The following is a 20673-nucleotide window of genomic DNA, read 5'->3' on the forward strand; positions in this document are numbered from 1 at the left end:
CAGCCCAACCAAGACACATAATAATTAAACTGGCAAAAAGTAGTAATAAAGAGAACATTTTAAAAACAGCAAGAGAAGAAAACAGTTACATACAAGGGAAACCCCATAAAGCTATCAGCTGATTTTTCAGCAGAACCCCTGCAGGCCAAAAGAGTGTGGCATGATACATTCAAAGAGCTGAAAGAAAAAAAAAAAAACCGCAGCCAGAAATAATCAATCCAGAAAGGCTATTATTCAGAAAAAAAAAAAAAAAAAGAGAGAGAGATAAAGAGTTTCCCAGGCAAACAAGTTAAAGAAATCCATCACCACTAAACCAGCATTTCAAGAAATGTTAAAGGGGACTCTGAGTGGAAAGGAAATACCATAAATAGGAGTAAGAAAAACAGGAAGAATATAAGCAGTAAATCAAATATATCTATGAAAATTTATCAAGGGATTCACAGAATAAAATGATATCAAGTATATCTTTGACTATGTACACCATGTACATACAGTGTGGGGGGGAAAGAGAAGTAAAAATACAGTATTTTTAGAATGGTCTCAAATGGCCATGATTATATGGTTAATTAATCTATGACAAAGGAGGCAAGAATATCAATGAGAAGAAGACAGTCTATTTATGTGGTGAGAAAACTGGAGAGCTATATGCCAAAGAATGAAATTGGACCACTTTCTCACACCATACAGAAAAATAAACTCCAAATAGATTAAAGACCTAAATGTGAAACCTTAAACCATAAAAATCCTAGAAGAGGGCACAGACAGTAATTTCTATGGCAATGGCTGTAACAATATTTTTCTAGATATGTCTCCTGGGGCAAGGGAAACAAAAGCAATAATAAACTGCTGGGACTACATCAAAATAAAAAGCTTCTACACAGCAAAGAAAAAAAAAAAACAAAACTAAAAGCAACCTATTTCATGGGAGGAGATATTTGTAAATGATATATCTGATAAAGGCTTAGTACCCAAAATATAAAGAACTTATACAACTCAACATCAAAAATCCCCACAAATGATCCAATTTAAAAATGGGTGGAAGACATGAAAAGACATTTCTCCAAAGAAGACAAACAGATGGCCAAGAGATGCATGAAAAGATGCTCAACATTACTCATCATTAGGGAAATGCAAATCAAATTTTGAGCTGAGATATCACCTCAAACCTTTCAAAGTGAATAGAATCAAAAAAACAAGAAAGAACAAGTATTGATGAGGATGTGGCGATAAAGGAAACTTAGTACACCGTGGGTGGGAATGCAAACTGGTGCAGCCACTGTGGAAAACAGTATGGCAGTCCCTCAAGAAGTTAAAAATAGAATTACCACATGATCCAGTAATTCTACTACTGGGTATTTCCCCTAAAATATGAAAAAATTAATTTGAAAAGATATATGCACTGCTCTGCTTGCTGCAGCATTATTTACAATAGCCCAATTATGGAAGAAACCCAAGTAATTGTCCACTGATAGATGAATGGATAAATAAGAACTGGTGCATATATACAATGAAAAATTACTCAACGGTAAAAAAAGAATGAAATCTTGCCATTTGCAACAACATGAATGGATCTAGAAGGTATGATACCAAGCAAAATAAGCCAGAGAAAGGCAAATACCGTATGATTTCACTTAAGTGGAATTTAAGAAATAAAACAAATGTAGAAGGAAAAAAGAGACAAAATAACAATAACACAGATTCTTAATTATAAAGAACTGGTGGTTACCAGAGGGGAGGCGGGAGGGGGATGGTATAAATAGGTAAAGGGCATTAAGAGTGTATACTTATCTTGATAAGCACTGAGTAATGTATAGAATTGTCGAGTCACTATATCATACATCTGAAACTAATATAACACTGTGTGTTAATTATACTAGATTTTAAAAAATAAAAGTCTAATAGCTCTGTACAATCCTGAAACTTTTAAAAATTCCTAAATAGATTGGAAAACTCAATAGTGTAAAGTGTCAAGGCTCTCCTAATTTTTCTATATATTCAATTAAGTTCAAATCAGAATTAAAACTTTGTGGAAATGAACAGAATGATGTAAGAATTATATGGAATAATGTGTTGGGAAGAGCTATAACAGTTTTAAAATATCAAAATCTGGAGAAATTATATTATAATACTAACTCAAAATCTACAGTATTGAACATAGTGTTGTGTTAGTGAAAGAAAAGACAGACTAATGGAATAAAAAATTAAATTAATAGACCCACACATATATGGTCTTCTGATGGCAAAAGCAGCATTATAATGCAGAGGTGATACATGATTTTTTAAAACAACAGCAATCTATCACTCGGTATTTCAACAGAAAGAAATGAACCTCAATCCCTACTTCACACTGTACAGATCTATTCTAGATGGACTCGAGATCTAATTGTCAAACTTCTTCCAGATAACATAGAGGAATACTCTATGACCTTAGAGTAGCAAAATTTCATAAACATCTCACAGAACAAAATACATATAAGACGATATTGAAAAATTTGGCTTTGTCAAAATGAAGAACATCTTTTTATCATAAGATATCACTGAGGGCATGGAAAGCAAACCACGGCATGGGAAAGATATTTGTGGTCCATATTTCTGACAAAGGACTCATATCCATGATATATAAAGACTCATAGATTTAAAGACAGTATAATAGAAAAATGAAAAAAGAACTAAAACAAATGGGAGCTTCACAAAAGAACATTTTCTAAAGGCCAGCAAAAATATGAAAAGCTTCACAATAGTATCAGTGGTGAGGGAAATGTAAACAAAATCCAAAACTGAGATATGATTAGCCATAATCAGAATGGGAAATATTCAGCCTGTTGATACTAAGAAGTATTTAAAAGTATTGGACCAGTAGGGAATGTCATCCATTACTGGAAGTATTTGTATTGAAAAAAAAACAGTTGACTCTTTGGAGAACTTCAGTGAGTACCAAAACTAAACATACACATAGCTTTTGATCTGAAAGTCTTTCTTCCTTGCATATGTTCTACAGAAATGCATACAACTGTGCACCAAAAATCATGTATAAGAACATTAAAGAGGGGCGCCTGGGTGGCTCAGTTGGTTGAGTGACTGCCTTCAGCTCAGGTCATGATCCTGGAGTCCCTGAATCAAGTCCCGCATCGGGCTCCCGGCTTGGTGGGGAGTCTGATTCTCCCTCTGACTCCCCCCTCTCATGTGCTCTCTCTCTCTCAAATAAATAAATAAAATCTTTTAAAAAAACATTAAAGAATTACTTATAATAGCGCCAAATGAAAAATATTATTAAAAATAAGATGGAAAAAAATGTTGATATATTCCTATAATAAAATATTACACAGCAATTTAGAAACAGCTTAAGTTGCTTCCTTACTCTTTTCTCCATTTTATGAATTTTCATTAACGATCCCAGTATACTTGGGCTCCTAGATTTTTTTTTAAGTCTGATATACTCTACCCAAATCTCTGCGGATCATGATGACCTGCCACTGTTTTGCTGCTCAGTAACCATTCCAAATTTGGAGCCTACGATGAGGAAATTGGTATTGGAAATAGAAAAAAAATAGCGTTTGGGATTAATACAGAAATAAATGAGTGTATTTTTTTTAAGATTTTATTTATTTATTTGAGAGAGAGAGAATGAGAGATAGCACAAGAGGGAAGAGGGCCAGAGAGAGAAGCAGACTCCCCACAGAGCAGGGAGCCCGATGTGGGACTCAAGCCCGATGTGGGACTCGATCCCGGGACTCCAGGATCATGACCTGAGCCGAAGGCAGTCGTTTAACCAACTGAGCCACCCAGGCGCCCAAAATGAGTGTATTTTAAAAAATTTAAGAACACATAGTAGGCAGGCTGATTATTGCTCACAGTCATTAATCATGATGAAACTTATAACATGTTTTAAGTAAGATTTACTTACTATTTGTTCATTGATGGCAGTCATTATCTTGTTAGGGTCATCTTACAAGAAACTGATTCATTCATTTTCTTTTTTTTTTCTCTTTAATTCATTTTCTATATATGCACAAGCATTCATTCAATGCTGACATTTTCTACTTCAGTTTTTCCTAAACAGAACCACCAGGATGATTCTGTGAAAATGTAAGAGCAGCTGTCTAAGTCATTATATTGTTCTTCCTGGCCCTGCCCATCCTGGCCTTCCTGTATTTCTGTCCCTAATTAACTCAACACCAGCCAAACCAGATTTCTTTCTCTTCCCTTAAACACAGAATAGCAAATGTTGGTATGTGCTCTTTGCCCTATTTGTTATGTACTTGCTTGTCATCTTTCAGGTCTTTGCACAAATAACACCTTTACCAGGGAAGAACTTTCCCTGATCATACTAACTTCCCTGATCATACTCCTGACACTCACTAGTTGTATTCACATCTTTATTTTTCTCTAAAAATAAACGTTTGCTACCTACTACTCTCAGGTGGAATGGAGGTTTTTGAAGAAGGACTTTTTTCTTTCTTTTTTTGTCCCATGTTGTATTCCCAGTACTTTGAAGAGTGTCTGCAATATAGTAGGTTATGATAAGCTATTTGTTGAATGAGTGAACGGACATAAGGCCTGTGTGACAGAGAGAGCAATGCTTGGACACACAGGGGATAACCACAGTCATGCTGTCTTAGAGAAGATGAAAGGATGGGGGTGGAAGCGGAGAGACTCACTTCTGATGCCAGCATTAGTTTATTAAATAAAAGCAAAGATGGGAGACAGGATTCCAAATGTAGGTAGTAGGTCTGTCGATTTGGAAGGGAAAGATGAGGGAGTATTTCTCCGCTCCATTTCTTAGGAAGGTATCTGGCAAGCTCATTCAGCTGTAAAGTTTTAGAAATCTTAGCCTTTCTATTTGAGAATCAAGAGGCATGTAATAAGAAGTGGGAGAAATTAAAAGCAGGGGGAAAAGGTGAAAGCATGTAATGACAGCATGAAGGAGAGAAAGTATTTCAGATCGCAGTGAGGCAAACCTATAACTACCCTGCAGAGAAGTTTGCCCTGGGCTCCCACACAAGTTACAGAAGGAAAGGAAAGAAATAAAACTTTTCTAAAATTGTATCATATAGAACTTATTAATTTCGCAGTGAATTTTAGATGTTATACACTTCTTTTTTTAAGATTTTATTCATTTATCTGGGAAAGAGAATGCGTGTGCACTGGAGAGTATACCTGCGTGAGGACAAGCAGGGGGAGGGGCAGAGGGAGAGGGAGAAGCAGACGCCCCACTGAGCAGGAAGCCCCACACGTGACCCCGAGATCACATCATGACCTGAGGTGAAGGCAGATGCCCAACTGACTGAGCCACCCAGGCGCCCCTGTTATACACTTTGGAGTCTTGGGGCAGCTTACACACTTTGATACCCTGATATCAGAATATTTAGGTAAATAAAACAAGAAAAGCAGAGAAAGTACTGCTACCAGGAAATCGGGGCTGAGCTGATGCCTTCAGGTACTGACATTAGCTCTAGTTTCTCTGGAACCTACAACACAAGGATAAATAAATTCAGTTAGAAGGAGGAGGAGGGAGGAACTTATAAATTCATTTCAAGAAACAAGCATTTTACCCTGTCAATTGAGTTCAAAGAGGAATGTATTATGAAGAAGGCACTTGCATTTGGGGTGTCGGGGAAAAAATAAACAACCTTGACAAATTGTGGACTTCAAAATCAACGGCTCAAAGGGACATTTCTTATGGCCACCTTCACTATTTGTGTGTTGAGTATACTCTAAATCTTAACTCAGAAAAGGCATTATATTTTGAGCACCTGAGAAAATATGGTCCAAGCATTTTGGTTTGTGATGTCTTAAGATAAGAACAGACCTCAGGGAATCTGAAGGAAAGGTGAATTAAAATGTTTATTTGACATATTCTCAAATATCACATGTTTAAAATAGCCTTTGACAGAATTTCTCATTATGTTGTGGAACTCTGAGATCTAGACTTATGGAATTGCCTGGATCAGTCTACTTCTTTCTAGATGTGGCCAAAAACAGATCAAAATTTATCCTTGGAAGGAAATATAAAACATGGTCAAACAACTGAGGCAGGAATTTGCTTGAAATCATGGAGAACATGGCCATTTAATATAAAATTGACAGATTTAGTCTAAATATTTTTAAATTTAATCAAAATAGAACCACATTCTTGTTAAGATGGACTTTCCATCAGGTGTTAGCTGAAGTAGGAAAAGGCATTAGGGTCTCGAAAGAATTCTTGAGATATCTTTGGTGCAAAAAGGTGCTTTTATGAAAGCCCGGGGACAGAACCCGTGGGCAGAAAGAGCTGCATTGGGGTCATGAGGGGTGGCCCATTATATGCTTTCAAGGTGTGGGGGGCTAAGGATAGCACCAGTGTCTAAGGAATTTTGGAAGCAAGGTTTCCAAGACCTTGAGGGGGCTAGCTATTGTTGGGAAATGGTGATTTATTACTGTCTATTAAAACCTGAGTCGTGAGACTCTTCAGATGTATATCGGTGAGTCATTTGCTTGGGGGATGATTGCCAACATGTATCTTGGGGGGTAGAGATAAAGGAAGTTTCCAAAGGAATTTTTATATGTTAAAGTAGACTTACAGGATCCTGGGAGTTGGGCTAAGATTACCTGTTGCCCTTAGCAAAGTATTAACATGGAGGCAGCGGAGTCCCTAGAGGAAGGTCACTTTGCCTGTTTTCAAGGACTTGTCATTGAGCTGTAAGTAGTGAGGAAATCAATAATTTTTCTTCTGCCTTTGTTTCCCACATCATTAACTGTGAGTTAAATGAAAACAGCAGCTATTTACTGAATATCTCCCACAGATCGAAATCTTTCTGTATTATTCTCTCATTCTACTATCAGAGTCACATAATGTAGACAAGACTCTTCCCTTTACTCCTTACAGTTGGGGAAACTGAGGAATATAAAGGAAAATAGTTTAACTAAAGTCACAAAGTTAATGGAAAGGCCACATATGGAACACAGGCACGTTTTTAACCCTACAATGTGGCCTCAACTTGTTGAATAAAAAGATTTCTGAGTAGAGTTACTTAGTATTATACATATTACTGAGGGACACATTTACAAAATGTAACGACTTTAATTTAGTGTAATTAATAATAAACTGTTTTTGACAGTAATTCCTTAAGTGTTTCAGAGATTTCTTCATTCTCTCCCATTTAGAAACAATAAAACGACGTTAACAGCACAGAAGATGTTTTTTTCTTGTTTGGTATATCTGGGGTACATGCATTCAATAATAGCTGTCTTAAGTTGTTTCCAATGTGCTTTTTGAAAGGCTAGGCTAAAACATGGTCCTTTCAGGTGTAAATATCACTTAATGTAAGATCTACTAAGACTTTAGTCAACTGGGATTTTAGTAGACCAGGTTTGAGGAAGTATTAATATCACACGAACTGTATCTACAGAATCTAAATTTCTATCCTTACAAAATTGATAATGAGTGCTGTAAGAATTCTTTTGATCTGATGAGAGAACGGCAAGTATGTATCTCTGAAAATTAGATCACATTTTAACTTTTAAAAAGAAACTGCTCCTGGGGACTAGTGAGTCAATTAGGGGAAGGAGTCTCTTCAACTCATGAAGATTAAGTGTACCTTTCACAAATGAATCAAAAATAATCCAATTCCCAATGGACTACAGTAATTCAGCTATCAGAGATCAGATATTCTTGAGGGACTAAAATCACTAGATCTTATTAAAAGAACACAGGATCCTAAAAGTTCAAAGGAATCTTTGTAGAGCTGCATTTTTGAGTGAATGTTCTCTCTAGTGTTCAATGGAGTATGAATAGCAACAGGATTCCTCTTTCAAAAGAAATAATTCTTGCCAAAATTAAAATCTTTGATAGGTAATACAAATTCCCCCATTGAAATTTATTATAATCATAATCATGCTCTCATTCTTGTTCTTGAAACCCAGTATTATTTGATTTTTATCAAGTCTTCAGCTGCCTGCAAGAGAGTTTCACTTGAGGTGTTGTTCCTATAACTTTGCCAGGAATTAACCTCCAGGCAATATTTATCCTATCAATTCCACAGACTGTCAAGTCAGCTGGGAGTAGTCAAGGCTACTTTTAGATTATCTAATATCTGTTGATAGGAAGCCTTTTTTTTTTTTTCTCCAGAAGAGAAAATAAATAGTATTGCACATTCTTTTGTCCTTTGGCAGTTAACACTGAAACTGATAAATTACTTTCTCCATATAGAAAAACATCTTCCCTATAAACCAATGATTATAGTTCAGATATATTATGTATAAAATATTTGAAAATAATAACATTGAGGATAAGAATGAAATTTGTATTGCTGGTTAGATTTTTTTAATGAAATATTTGAAATAGAAAAGTGGAGAGAATAGAACACATGTGCCAAGAAATTTTAACAAATGTGAACAATCAGGTATTTGGTTCAGGTTTTTTTGTTTTGTTTTTGTTTTGTTTCAGTTATTTTTTATTTTTTATTTTTATTTTTTTAAAGATTTTATTTATCTGACAGAGAGAGACACAATGAGAGAGGGAACACAAGCAGGGGGAGTGGGAGATGGAGAAGCAGGCTTTGTGCCGAGCAGGGAGCCCAAAGCAGGGCTCCATCCCAGCACCCTAGGATCGTGACCTGAGCTGAAGGCAGAAGCTTAATGACTGAGCCACCCAGGAACCCCCTGTTATTTTTTAATAAACAACTCAGGTACAGATCAAGCCCTCTTTTCATTCCTTCCTGCTGACATTTCTCTCCTTTCTCACATTTTTAAAATTCTTTCAAATTGTTCTAACATTTTATGTAGCTCCCTAGAGGCTTTTAATATTTAAATTGTGACGTTAAATTCAGCTGGGTTTTATGTTTTGTGGCAGTTACCTGAGCCTAGGTGGTTGTACTGAAGTATCATGAGCAACTCTAACATTTTTGCTTTTACTGGAGGCACTGGGGGCCCTACCAGACAGTGAGATTTTGACTCATTTGGGGACACTTCTTAATTTCTTTGATTTCCTGCCCCCCCCATCATATCCTTGAACAGTGGGCAAAATTCCTGTTGTTTTCTAAAGCCATTGTGAATAATTTTTCTCCCTCAATCTTCACAGATTGTAGAGGTAAGGATGAACCTCTAGGATATCTGAACTGACAATATGAGGAGCTTCACAGAACTCCTCTGTGGGAAAACAACCATATGGATCAATATGTTTTGTTCAGATGCTGACCTCTCATTATGTAAGTATGCTGGCCCATATGTACCAGGTAAACCTATAATATACTATGATAAAGGAGATTCAGATAAGGACATTTTTAAAAAAAAGGAAAAATGAATCACCTAATTTTGTTCCAAGAATGAAGAAAATTAATTTTGTCATTTAACAAACTATTCCTTTTTAAAAGCGTATACTTTTTAATTTTATTTATTTGACAGAGAAAGAGAGAGAGATCACAAGTAGGCAGAGCGGCAGGCAGAGGGAGAGGGAGAAGCAGGCTCCCCACTGAGCAGGGAGCCCGACGTGGGGCTTGATCCCAGGACCCTGGGATCATGACCTGAGCTGAAGGCAGCCACTTAACCGACTGAGCCACCCAGGCGCCCCTAAAGCATATACATTTATGAATGTAAAATAATGTATAACATTTTTTGTTATATAATCATACTTTACTTTGCCATTCTTTATTCCTAAGTCATTCTTTGGTGGTAACTTATTTCTCTGGAAGACATCATGTACTTCCCTGCACATCTAAATTACTACTGCTTAGACACTAAGCAGAATTGGCTTGATGTTCTTTTAAATGGCAACCTAGTACAGAACCAATTTAATCAAATTGATTGAAAAGGACTACAAATCAGAATGTAAAATATAAACCATGAGAAATATGCCTTGCAGTTGAAAATGCTCTGTCAGCTTCTCCAAATATCATAACAACCAAATCACAAAAGGAAAATAGATACTTTAAAAAAGAGCAAGTTGCAAATTTGTCATCTAAATTAAATATGTTCTAAGAGATCTCATGAAAGGTTCTAAGTTTATTCTGTGAGATGTCTGTAAATGTCATAAAATGACAGACATCTAGTTGCTTTGATTTTTCACTATAATCATAAAAGCACAAAAGTTAATATTTAAAGTACATGGCAGTAAATTTTGAAATACACAAATAAAAATATAATATTACAGAAAGGGAAGCAGTGAGGAGCCTGTGTTGATGTCTTAACCTCACGGGGGGCATTCACTGTAATATCAGTAAGATTAGTGTAAGAATGGCAGTAACATGCAGGAAACACATTTTCGCTTGCTCAAATATTCATTATTATAATAGATAAAATTTTAATTGCCTGTTTCCCTTGAAGTGTAAATATTTGTGAGATATGAACTACTCTGTAAAGAAATCTTAGCTTAAGAAATATTAAAAAATGAATTATTTACACAAGTACTTTTCCCAGTCTTTAAATATAGCCTAAGCATTTTTATAACTGAAAAATAAGATTTGAATCTTTATGTACAGATGATTTTATATGTACACATGTGATTAATATAAACTCAGAGTGATCATATGCTAAGACTATGGTTCAATAAACAAAGATATCTGTAACAATGACAAGTAAGAGTAATTTTGGAAAACAATATCTTATATTAAAATTTTATTAATGTTTAACCTAAAAAAATCTTTCTGTTTTCCCTCAGGCTCTATATTCTTTTTAAACTTTATTAACCATTAAATTCCTGAAATTGTGAAGGACAAAATGAATTTCATAAAAAGCTATTTACCTCTCTCCAGAGAAACGGTAAAAGTCCAAGTAAACGAGCTAAGATTACGAATAATATCCTCCTAAAAGGACAGATGTTTTAAAGAACTTCTAACCATGCAACTTGTTCATTCATCTACCAAAACTATAATTAATAGAAAATAAACATCTGACTTCAATTAATAATGAATTATTTGACTTTTGGAGAACAAAAATATGTGTCTTTCATGGATTTTCACATTGAACTCAACGGAAATAAACAGATCAATGTTATTTCAACTAAATAAAAAAGCTCTAAAATAAATGTATGCTGGGGCACCTGGGTGGCTCAGTCCTTAAGCGTCTGCCTTCGGCTCAGGTCATGATCCCAGGGTCCTGGGATCGAGCCCGGCATCGGGCTCCCTGCTCCGTGGGAAGCCTGCTTCTCCCTCTCCCACTCCCCCTGCTTGTGTTCCCTCTCTCGCTGTGTCTCTCTCTGCCAAATAAATAAAATCTTTAAAAAAAAAGAATATATGAATCATCAAAAATATATTTGGGGACTGATGATACTTGTTTTAGTGCATTTTTACAATGATCTGAATATATCCTTTGATGTAAAAGTAATCTTTAAAATCTATTTTTATTTATGGCTTCAAAGGGGGTGGGGAGAACTATATAGAAGTGTATGTATGTGTGTATGCATGAGAAAAAGAGAACTTCTAGACAAATTTCATCGCACAAATTGCTTGCTTTGAAACACAAGCATTTTACTTAAAAAAGAGTACATTTTGTTTCCATTTAGATCACATTATTTTAAAATCATTTCAATGGGCATAGTAAAAATGTCACTTAAGCTGCAATACATCTAAAAGCGCATTTCAGAAGAGGGGCGCCTGGGTGGTTCAGTTGGTTGAGAGACTACCTTCAGCTCAGGTCATGATCCTGAAGTTCCAGGATCAGGTCCTGCATCTGGCTCCCTGCTCAGCAGGAAGTCTTCTCCCTCTGACCCTCCCCTGTCTCATGCATGCGCGCACGTGCGTGCGTTCTCTCTCTCTTTCTCTCTCTCTCTCTCTCGCTGGCTCTCTCTCGCTCTCTCTCTCTTGCTCTCTCTCGCATTCTCTCCATCAAATAAATAAAATCTTTTAAAAAAGTGCATTTCAGAAGGAAAGAATTATATGCATTATATATAGATTTTATATATAAAAGACTATATATGTAATGACAAAACAAAAATGACAGCGGTTTGAAAGCAGATAAAAGAACAAAAATGTATCAAAAACAGTCACAAGATCTGAAAAATTACAGATATTTGAAAAGTCAAAGATATTTAGAAAAATCAAAGATGCTTGGATCCATTTAGTATCAATTCAATAATACCAATTATAATTTAATGCTGTATAAAAAATGATGTTCATATAATGGGTATGAATAACCACATAAATTTTGTGTAATGGATTTTGACAGTTCAGGGAGCTTTGTTCCACCCTCAACACCACATTCTTGGTGATGACAGATACGAAGAATTTTTGAAGAGTTAACGTTTCTTTTTGAATGAGAAATTACCCTGACCTTGGGAAAAGTAATCTGGATTTAAAAAACAAAAAAAAAAATCTCAAGGGCTATGCAAATAACCAGATTTACCTGGTTGGTGCAAGTGGCAATTTTGCCAATTGTCAACTTGGTGTGAATATTTGTGTCCTCCCAAAATTCATATATTGAAATTCTCACTCCCAAAGGTGATGGTATTGGCGGGGTGGGGGCAGGGGAAGGTTAGGAGGCAGGGATCCACTCTCATGATTGGCATTAGCACCCTTATAAAGGAGGCTCCAAAGAGATCCCTCGCCCCTTCTGCCATGTGAGGATAAAACAGAAAGCTTGCCACCTGGAAGAAGGCCCTCACCTGACTATGCAGGCACCCTGATCTTGGACCTCCAGACTCCAGGACTGAAAGATTTAAGTTTCTGTTTCTAAGCCACCCCGTCTGTGGTATTTTGTTATAGTAGCCTGAAGGGACTAAGACAGCTGCTAATGTACCTCTCCCTGAAACTGGTCTTCGTTTTCTCATTAATACATGGATGGGGATGGGCTCTGCTCACCACTGAATACAACTTTTTATTAAGGTCTTGAAGAGTATCATGGCCCTTCTAGCATTTAGTCCAACTTCCTCAAGAATTCGTGGCCAATTCAGTTCCTCTTTTACCTCATTTGACTCAATGTCACAATAAAAACTGTCCCTCCCTTTAATAACCAGCTAATAACCAACCTCAATTATTCTATCTACATCATTTTTTCCTCAAAAAGTTGAGGCATCTTTTAGCTCTTCCCCATCCCTTAATCGCTTAGATACACATCCGCCATTATTCTAAGTTTCCGCTTTGTAAATTCTTCCCGCAGATTAAGCGGATCCGATACAAAGAATCCTTCATGCCCTATTCTCCTGCAACAGAGTTTAAGTATCTAGAGATTCCAAGATGAGATTGCTGATGATTTCCTCTAGGACACTCTCTATAATACATGTGGTTTTCTTATTTTTCTCACCATTTGTAATTTCTTCTTCCTTTTCTCAGGCCTTTTAAGAAGGACGAATTCTGAGGAAAACTATTTTGCTAAGAGAGGTGATGGGTGCAGACAAAAACTGGGGTGGGGACAGATGGCTGAATTTTTCCAGCTTTAGAAGAAAGAAAAAGAATTAGAAAAATCCGATGATAAGAAGTTGAGGTAGAAGAAAGATATAAGAGGATTAGAATGTGGGTCAAAGAAGAAAAAAACATGCATACAAGGAAGAGAGGGAGAGAGAGATTTGTGGCAGCTCTAAAGGCCTGAAGAAATTTTGTAAATAAGAGAAAAGGCTAACACAGGCATGTTTGGAGTGTTTTGTGGTTTGATGTGTGAAATGCTTCCTTCTTTCTTCTCACCCTGAAACCCTTAGAAAAATTTACATTTCTCACTGAAGTAGAGAAGCTGAAGGGATCCATTTTTAGAAAGGCTCCTTCTCTGCTGTTTTTCCACTAAGCCCCATTTATTCATGTTCCGTATTTGCCTGGAACAAGCCAAAGAAGCTATGTTCCCACTTCAAGGGGGAAGCAAAAAAAGTGAATCATTCTCTGAGTTTTGTCCTAGGCCCCAAACACCTGATAACACCTAAGAGTCAGATCCCAAACATGTTCCAGAGGTTAGCTTCAAACACACCTCGGCTGAGGCTGGCATCAGTATCCCCATGTGGTATGAAATGACCTATTGTTCACCTGACACTCACCTTTGATTGGATCCCACCCTGGATTCCCGGAGGGACATGTTCCCTAGACCTTTTTTCTAATACAAACCCTTCGCCCCAAGCAATAGCAAGACTCACTCCCTTTCTTTTCTGTGTCTCCCACTCTGTCTGCTATCCTCTGTCACACTGTTCAGTAAACTCTGTTTTCACTTTTTCTGGCTCGAATTTGATTTCTGTCCTTCATGATACCAAGGATTCTCTTGGCGGGTCCTCTGGGATCCTCCCCTGGGTCCTCGGACTCAGCCTGCCTGCGTCATAATCAGTGCGTTGGGGGTTAGACGGATATTTCTTTCTTTGTGGAACTTCTCTCAAAGTTCCAATTACAGTTCCAATTAAGGCTAATTACATCAGCATTCCTAAAATAAGCTACAGGTTTTACAATACATACCTAAAACAAATAAAATTCCCTTTCTCCCCTGAGCAGACTCATCAACTACTCAGTGGGTACTGAATTTGTTTCCACAGAGTTTCATCTGTGAATTATGTTATAAAATGGCTCCTAGTGATTGACTGTGACATACCGGAAATCCACCATCCCTTCTCTTTATTACAAAATCTAGGCCCTCTGAGTTCTGTCTATTGAACATCTTCTGTACATGCATTCAGAATCTGAAACAGTTTTATCCTTTATATGATGCCATTATCTGCAACCATTAGGGTGTCCCAGGGTCTGCCGAATGACACATTGATTTATTCATTCTTTTAACAAGTTTTGACTGATCTCCTATGCGCCAGTCATTTTCTAGAGGTGGACATTGAAAGCTAAACAAAATAGATATGGTTCCTGTCCTGCTGGAATTTACATTCTAATGACGACAAATAAAAGAAACAAAGAGGAAATATAGAAGCATAAATGTTAAATGTGTTACAAAAACAGAGAGACTAAGAGATTGTGATAAGAAAATGAAATCTTCATGAGGAGATGAGACTCTTTAAAACCCTTTTCAATCATTTTTCATTTTCATGTTAACATGAGCAATTCAAAATTGTATATTAATTTGATTATTTCCTTTAATGAATTTGGCAAAGTGCAGAAAGGGCCAAATTGTTGTAAAGTACATGTTTTGCAAGCCTGGTTACATTTTAAAGAAGTATACCATAAATCTTGATTGAAGAATTTGCGACTGTCTCTTCTGAGTTCCCCACGAACATTCAGGGTTTTCTTTGCTATACTTTTTGAATGAATTTATATCACTTTTTCCTATTAACGTCAGCATGTTTTTAAGTTCCACTTTTGCCAGGGGTAGAGTCTTATTTTGCTTGAGGCTTACTTGACCATTTTTATTAGCAGCAGCTGTTATATTATCTGTGATTAGATTTCACCTGCATCAATTCATTTCTCTCACCATCCACAGTTCAAAGTAAGTAAATAAACTTAAAACCAGCATAAGGGACAACTAAGGGCACAGAGGACAAAATAAATTCAGCACCTAAGTAATAACCCACAGCAAAATAAAATACTATTTTTTTTAATTTCAGCATATTAAGTGGAAAATACAAGAAAATATGCAGCCATATATTTTGGATAAAACTAGCAGGCTATAAAGTAGAGCAAAACAGGCTTCCCGTGCAAGGTAATTAGCATTATGCAAAGAGAGAACAAGATATTAAGACTTGACATTCTAGATTTAGGGTCTCCACCACTCCCTTCTAAGTAGAATTTTCTTCAACTGAGAACAAGTTTTCCTTAGAAACAATGCCACACATGATGGCTTGATGTATAAGTCAACCCAGGGAAGCTAATTTAATCTATAATGTGATTTTGGGGACAATACTGTACCAGAGCATTGTGTATCTGGACAATCATACACAAACAATGATTATGAAAAAGATGCTTTTTCAGATGAGTTCATTACAAATTAGAGTAATGAACAAACAATATACTATGACAGAGTTAAAAGGCAGAAACAAGGGGCGCGTGGGTGGCACAGTTGGTTAAGCGGCAGCACTCTTGACTTTGGCTCAGGTCATGAACTCGGGGTCGTGAGATCAAGACTTGAATTGGGCTCTGCACTCAGTGTAGAGTCTGCTTGAGATTCTCTCTCTCCCTCTCCCCTGCTCGTCCTTGTTTGCACCCTCTCTCTCTAAAAGAAATAAATCTTTTAAAAAAAGGCAGAAACAAAAAACTGAAAGAGCCTACACCAAATCAAATAGAAATCATATGATCTCTCAGAATATGAGACAATAACAGCCTGAAATAAATGACAAAGATAGTTACTTTCAGAGTCACCTCGAGAAAGCTTTTGTTCCGTCTGCCATCCCAACTAAAATAGAGCCCACAAGATGGCATTTGGCCCACACTTTCATATCACCCTATGCATAATTCTATCATCAAATTACTGTTGTTTTACTTGTGTGTTTCTCCCACTGTATTATGACCTAATTGAGAAAAAGAGACCAAATCTTCCTAATTTCTAACACACAGTAGATGCTCAAAACACCCTGAGAAACTGAGTCATCTCTACGTTTCAAAAAAAAAGCAGGTTTAAGTAGATTTACAATTCATAAGCTCTCTGGTTTTACATTTTACACTTGATGGTTTGCCAAGTTGATTTCAGGACCGAATTCATTAACATATGTGTGACTGCCCTATGCCTGTCCCTTCCCTCCCTCTACTACCCAGCCCCCCAGCACACTCTGGGGAGATTAAGTTTCTATCCCACAGGTTCCCTGGTTTGAGAGCCTAAATCAATCTACATTACAAAAAAGGAGAAAGTAAAAGCAAGGGGGTTCAGGCTGGGAAAGAACAGTGAGGAGAAAAAAGTGCTTTTGAGAACTGCTGCTGTGGTTTGCGACTTAGTCTTACCGACCTTTCCCTAGAAGCGCAATTCAAGTATTGGAATGCCTTTTTAAAAAAACAATTTTTTGCTGACTGGACTGTGCTGCTTTAGGAACTCTGCAAAGTTTGGTCCCTGTGAGTTGCTGGTTTTTTAAACCTTACATTGGAGGAGGTAAGTATCTAGGATTTGGGACTTAAACTGCAGCATTCGGCTGCATCTCAGATTAGAAGCTTTGCCTCAGATTGAGCCAAGAATTTTCATCAACCATGACCATCTGATTTTGGGGGAATATGCTACAAATAATAAAATTTTAACAGGTAGGGGACAATCAGTGTAGGTCTGAGAATATAGCCACAAAATCAATGCTGAGATCAGAATTCCAATTTCTTTTGTGAATGCATGGGTTCAGAAGTGCCTGTGTACTCAGAAGAAGATGCTTAAATGAAACTGTATGGATTTGTGAAACGAAAGTTACTTTACCTTAATAATAATAATAATAATGTAGTATATGGCAACAATAATATTTAACATTTAGTAAGTGCTTTCTTTGGGCCAAGCTCTACTTTGAGGACTTTACAGACATCATTTTATTTAATCCCCTTGATAATTCTTTGACTTAGGCAATGGAACTATGTCCCATTTCACAATAAGTAAACTAAGGCACAGGGAGGCTAAGTATTGGGTCCGTAGTTAAGCATCAATCAAGTGTGGGAGCTTGGATTCAAACCTGGGAAGTCTGGCTCCAAAACGTTCTCTCTTCCCCACCATACTGTGCTATCATTATTTCCTAAGAAGCCAGCATCCTTTCTAGGTAGCCAGCAAAGGTCAATGGCAGACTGGATGGGATCAGCTGAATGCTATTTCCCTGCACCTGCAGTGAAAAAAACAAACAAACAAACAAACAAAAACCAGATCCTCCAAGGGGTCTGAATGCTATTGTGGGGCTTGCAAATAAGCCGTCTTCGGACTGCCTTCAGCTAGAAAATAAAGACATATAAGTAGCATGTGCTATGGACCGGAGCAGTGTCTTTAGGTTGTGTTTGGCACATGCCAGCGGCTAAAACACTCTGGGGTACAAATCTGCAGGGTACATCATAGCACACCATCCACGTCCAGACATCATCCATGACTTCCTCTTTGTAGAGGATGGCCTCACTGTTCCTGAGTAGGTGCACTGCAATGTGTGCAGAGCCTGAGACTTATGTCAAGTCCTAAAGAAATATGTCAGATGAAAAGGATAATGGGCTCCACTTTCACGTTCCAACTGGCATATCTGTGAGAGTGGGCTGTTTGCCAAAGGACATTAAACTAAGCCTTGGAGAAGTAGAAAGAGCTCAACCAGATTCATTCAGTAGAGAATTAGGATCAAAATTCATTAAAACTGGATTCCTCAACTTCTGTTGGTAAAACTGATCAGGACACAGTGAAAGTTGGTGCACCCAGGCCAGGACTCACTCTCTCATGAGACTGAAACCTTAACGCTACCTTTCAGCAATTGATTCAAGCTTCACAAGTATAAATTAATAAAAGAACAACCTGAGTTACGTGATCACCTATTTTCTTTAAAAACGGCAAGTGCCACCTTATTTGTCTCAACATGAGTCATCTAAGGAAATATAGACTAAAGTATCAATGAGTAAGCCTTTTTTAATTTGTTTTAAAGATTTTATTTATTTATTTGAGAGAGAGAGAATGAGAGATAGAGAGCACGAGAGGGAAGAGGGTCAGAGGGAGAAGCAGACTCCCCGCCGAGGGAAGAGGGTCAGAGGGAGAAGCAGACTCCCCGCCGAGCAGGGAGCCCGAGGCGAGACTCGATCCCGGGACTCCAGGATCATGACCTGAGCCGAAGGCAGTCGCCCAACCAACTGAGCCACCCAGGCGCCCAAGCCTTTTTTTTTTTTTAAGTCAAAACTTGCCGTTATGTAACTGAGCTAAAACAAATTTTTAGAATTAGAATAGGCCATGCATGCCTCTGAGGAAATCTAGTCAGCTAGCCTGACAGTGTTCATATACAGAGATATTTACTCTTTAGTCAAGTTTTTCTCTGATTAATGTGGTCTTTTTTTTTTTTTGATTGATGTTATTTTATTTGATGGGTAGCCTTGTGAGTAAATGATGAAAAAAATGAAAGCTAAAATACATAGCAATGCAAGCCAGCACTACAGAAAGAAAAGAGCTAATTTTAAAAAGGATTATTATTCACAAAGTCAGGAGCAATTTTAAAGAAGCACTTAATATGACAACTGAAATAATGAACAGCGCTGGAGTGCTGGTTGTTCTGAGGCTGGCACACTTAGCTAAGTAGGGAATGCGTATGCAGAACCAGGAGACTAATTGAGGGAGAACAATTCTCCCATCTCATGAGAACAGATTAAAAGCATACTCATTTTGAAGAACTAAAGCAAATAATGATATCTTGGTCAACTCTATGTGTTAGAAAAACAAAGCCAAGGGAGAGATGGGTTAATGAATGAAAATTAGAAATATGAACTCTGCAGTACCTGGGACATTCATACCAGTGCTGGGTTAATTTATTAAAACTTGCACCCACTGGGAAACGTAAAGAAAAACAAAACATTATCTGTGCATTATCCTGTACTTTTTGCCCTGGGGAGCAACATCTTTACTTATTTAGAGATCAACCCAGCACTTTTTACTGCAGACCACAAATTGCTTTACAAACTTTCATGTTGATTTTAACTGGATTGCCAGATTTGCCTCACAGCTTGAAGCAAATCACATCCTATACTATCTGATAAACAGAGACGTGGTTTTTAAATGGTGCATGTTCCGTTTAAGGGAAGTGTAGAATTGCTTCAGAAACCGTCTGGCCCATCCGTAAATTCTGTGAACACTTTTACGCAAAAGTAAGCCTGGCACCAAAATGTCCTGGGAAAATAGTCCTTCAGGAGTGAGTGTATTAGCTCAAGATATTAAACTGTCATAGTACAGAAATTGAATTTATTTTTAAAAGTCAATTTTACATTTGAGGTCTACTGGGTACATATTTTTATTTAAAAAGTTCTACTTTTTCACAAAAAAGGTGAGACTCTATCTCTAAATCTAGGATGCTTTTTCTCTCTGTAGTAGGAAAAAAATAAATTCCATACAGTTTTTTTTTTTGATAACTTATAAAAGAATACTAGTTCACATACACAAGAACCTTCATCTAAAAGAAGGTTTTAAAGGAAAATGCTTATGTCCGATTTACAGCTTCCTGAAAAATAAAGTTATTAAGAACAAATGTGTTTGTTCTGAACACCCAGATTTAGCTCTCTAGGTGAAATCACAGCATTTTGGTAAACCGGTGGACCAAAGACAATGGCTACTAGAGCATGTTTCTCTGTGCTAGGAAAGGGAGAGCCATTGTACTTTAAAATTTATTGTTTCTATTCTGTAAAGAAACACTGAAAAATAGTTCTTGTCAGAAGTTAAAATTATTGCAGTATTAGAAGAAAAAGGTCTGTAATATATTTTTATTTGAACTAGAATTAAAAATAGTAATATTGACTAGAGCCGTAAGTTTATGCATTTACACTTCATTCTCAGAATGAAAACTTATTCTTGTTCCTATGCACAAATAACAACATGAGTTTGGAAAATTACTCAAAGACTCTATTAGAAGGCCTGTTGAAAAATTAGACTTTATTTCCCAAGAACTAAAAAGACCTAGTAATGAAAAAATATATATATTAAAGGTAGAGTGGATATAACATTTCTTTTCTTTGACACATGAGTGGTTGGATATTATAAAATTGTTATATTGGAGTCTATATCCTCTGAGGGGATATATGTTTATGCACATATACATCCCCTCGGAAGTGGGTTGTTCCTTAGCCTTAAGTTCATTAGCCTTACGTCTATGCTTCACACTTTTTATTTAGAAAGTTTTGCCTCTCGAGAGAGCACACCAAATCTGTAAGTGAAGCGGCTGCTACAATTGAT

Source organism: Callorhinus ursinus, unplaced genomic scaffold (genome assembly GCF_003265705.2).
Source record: "Callorhinus ursinus isolate GAN/ISIS: 27379988/994484 unplaced genomic scaffold, GSC_fseal_2.0 scaffold17, whole genome shotgun sequence".
Lineage (NCBI taxonomy): Eukaryota > Metazoa > Chordata > Mammalia > Carnivora > Otariidae > Callorhinus > Callorhinus ursinus.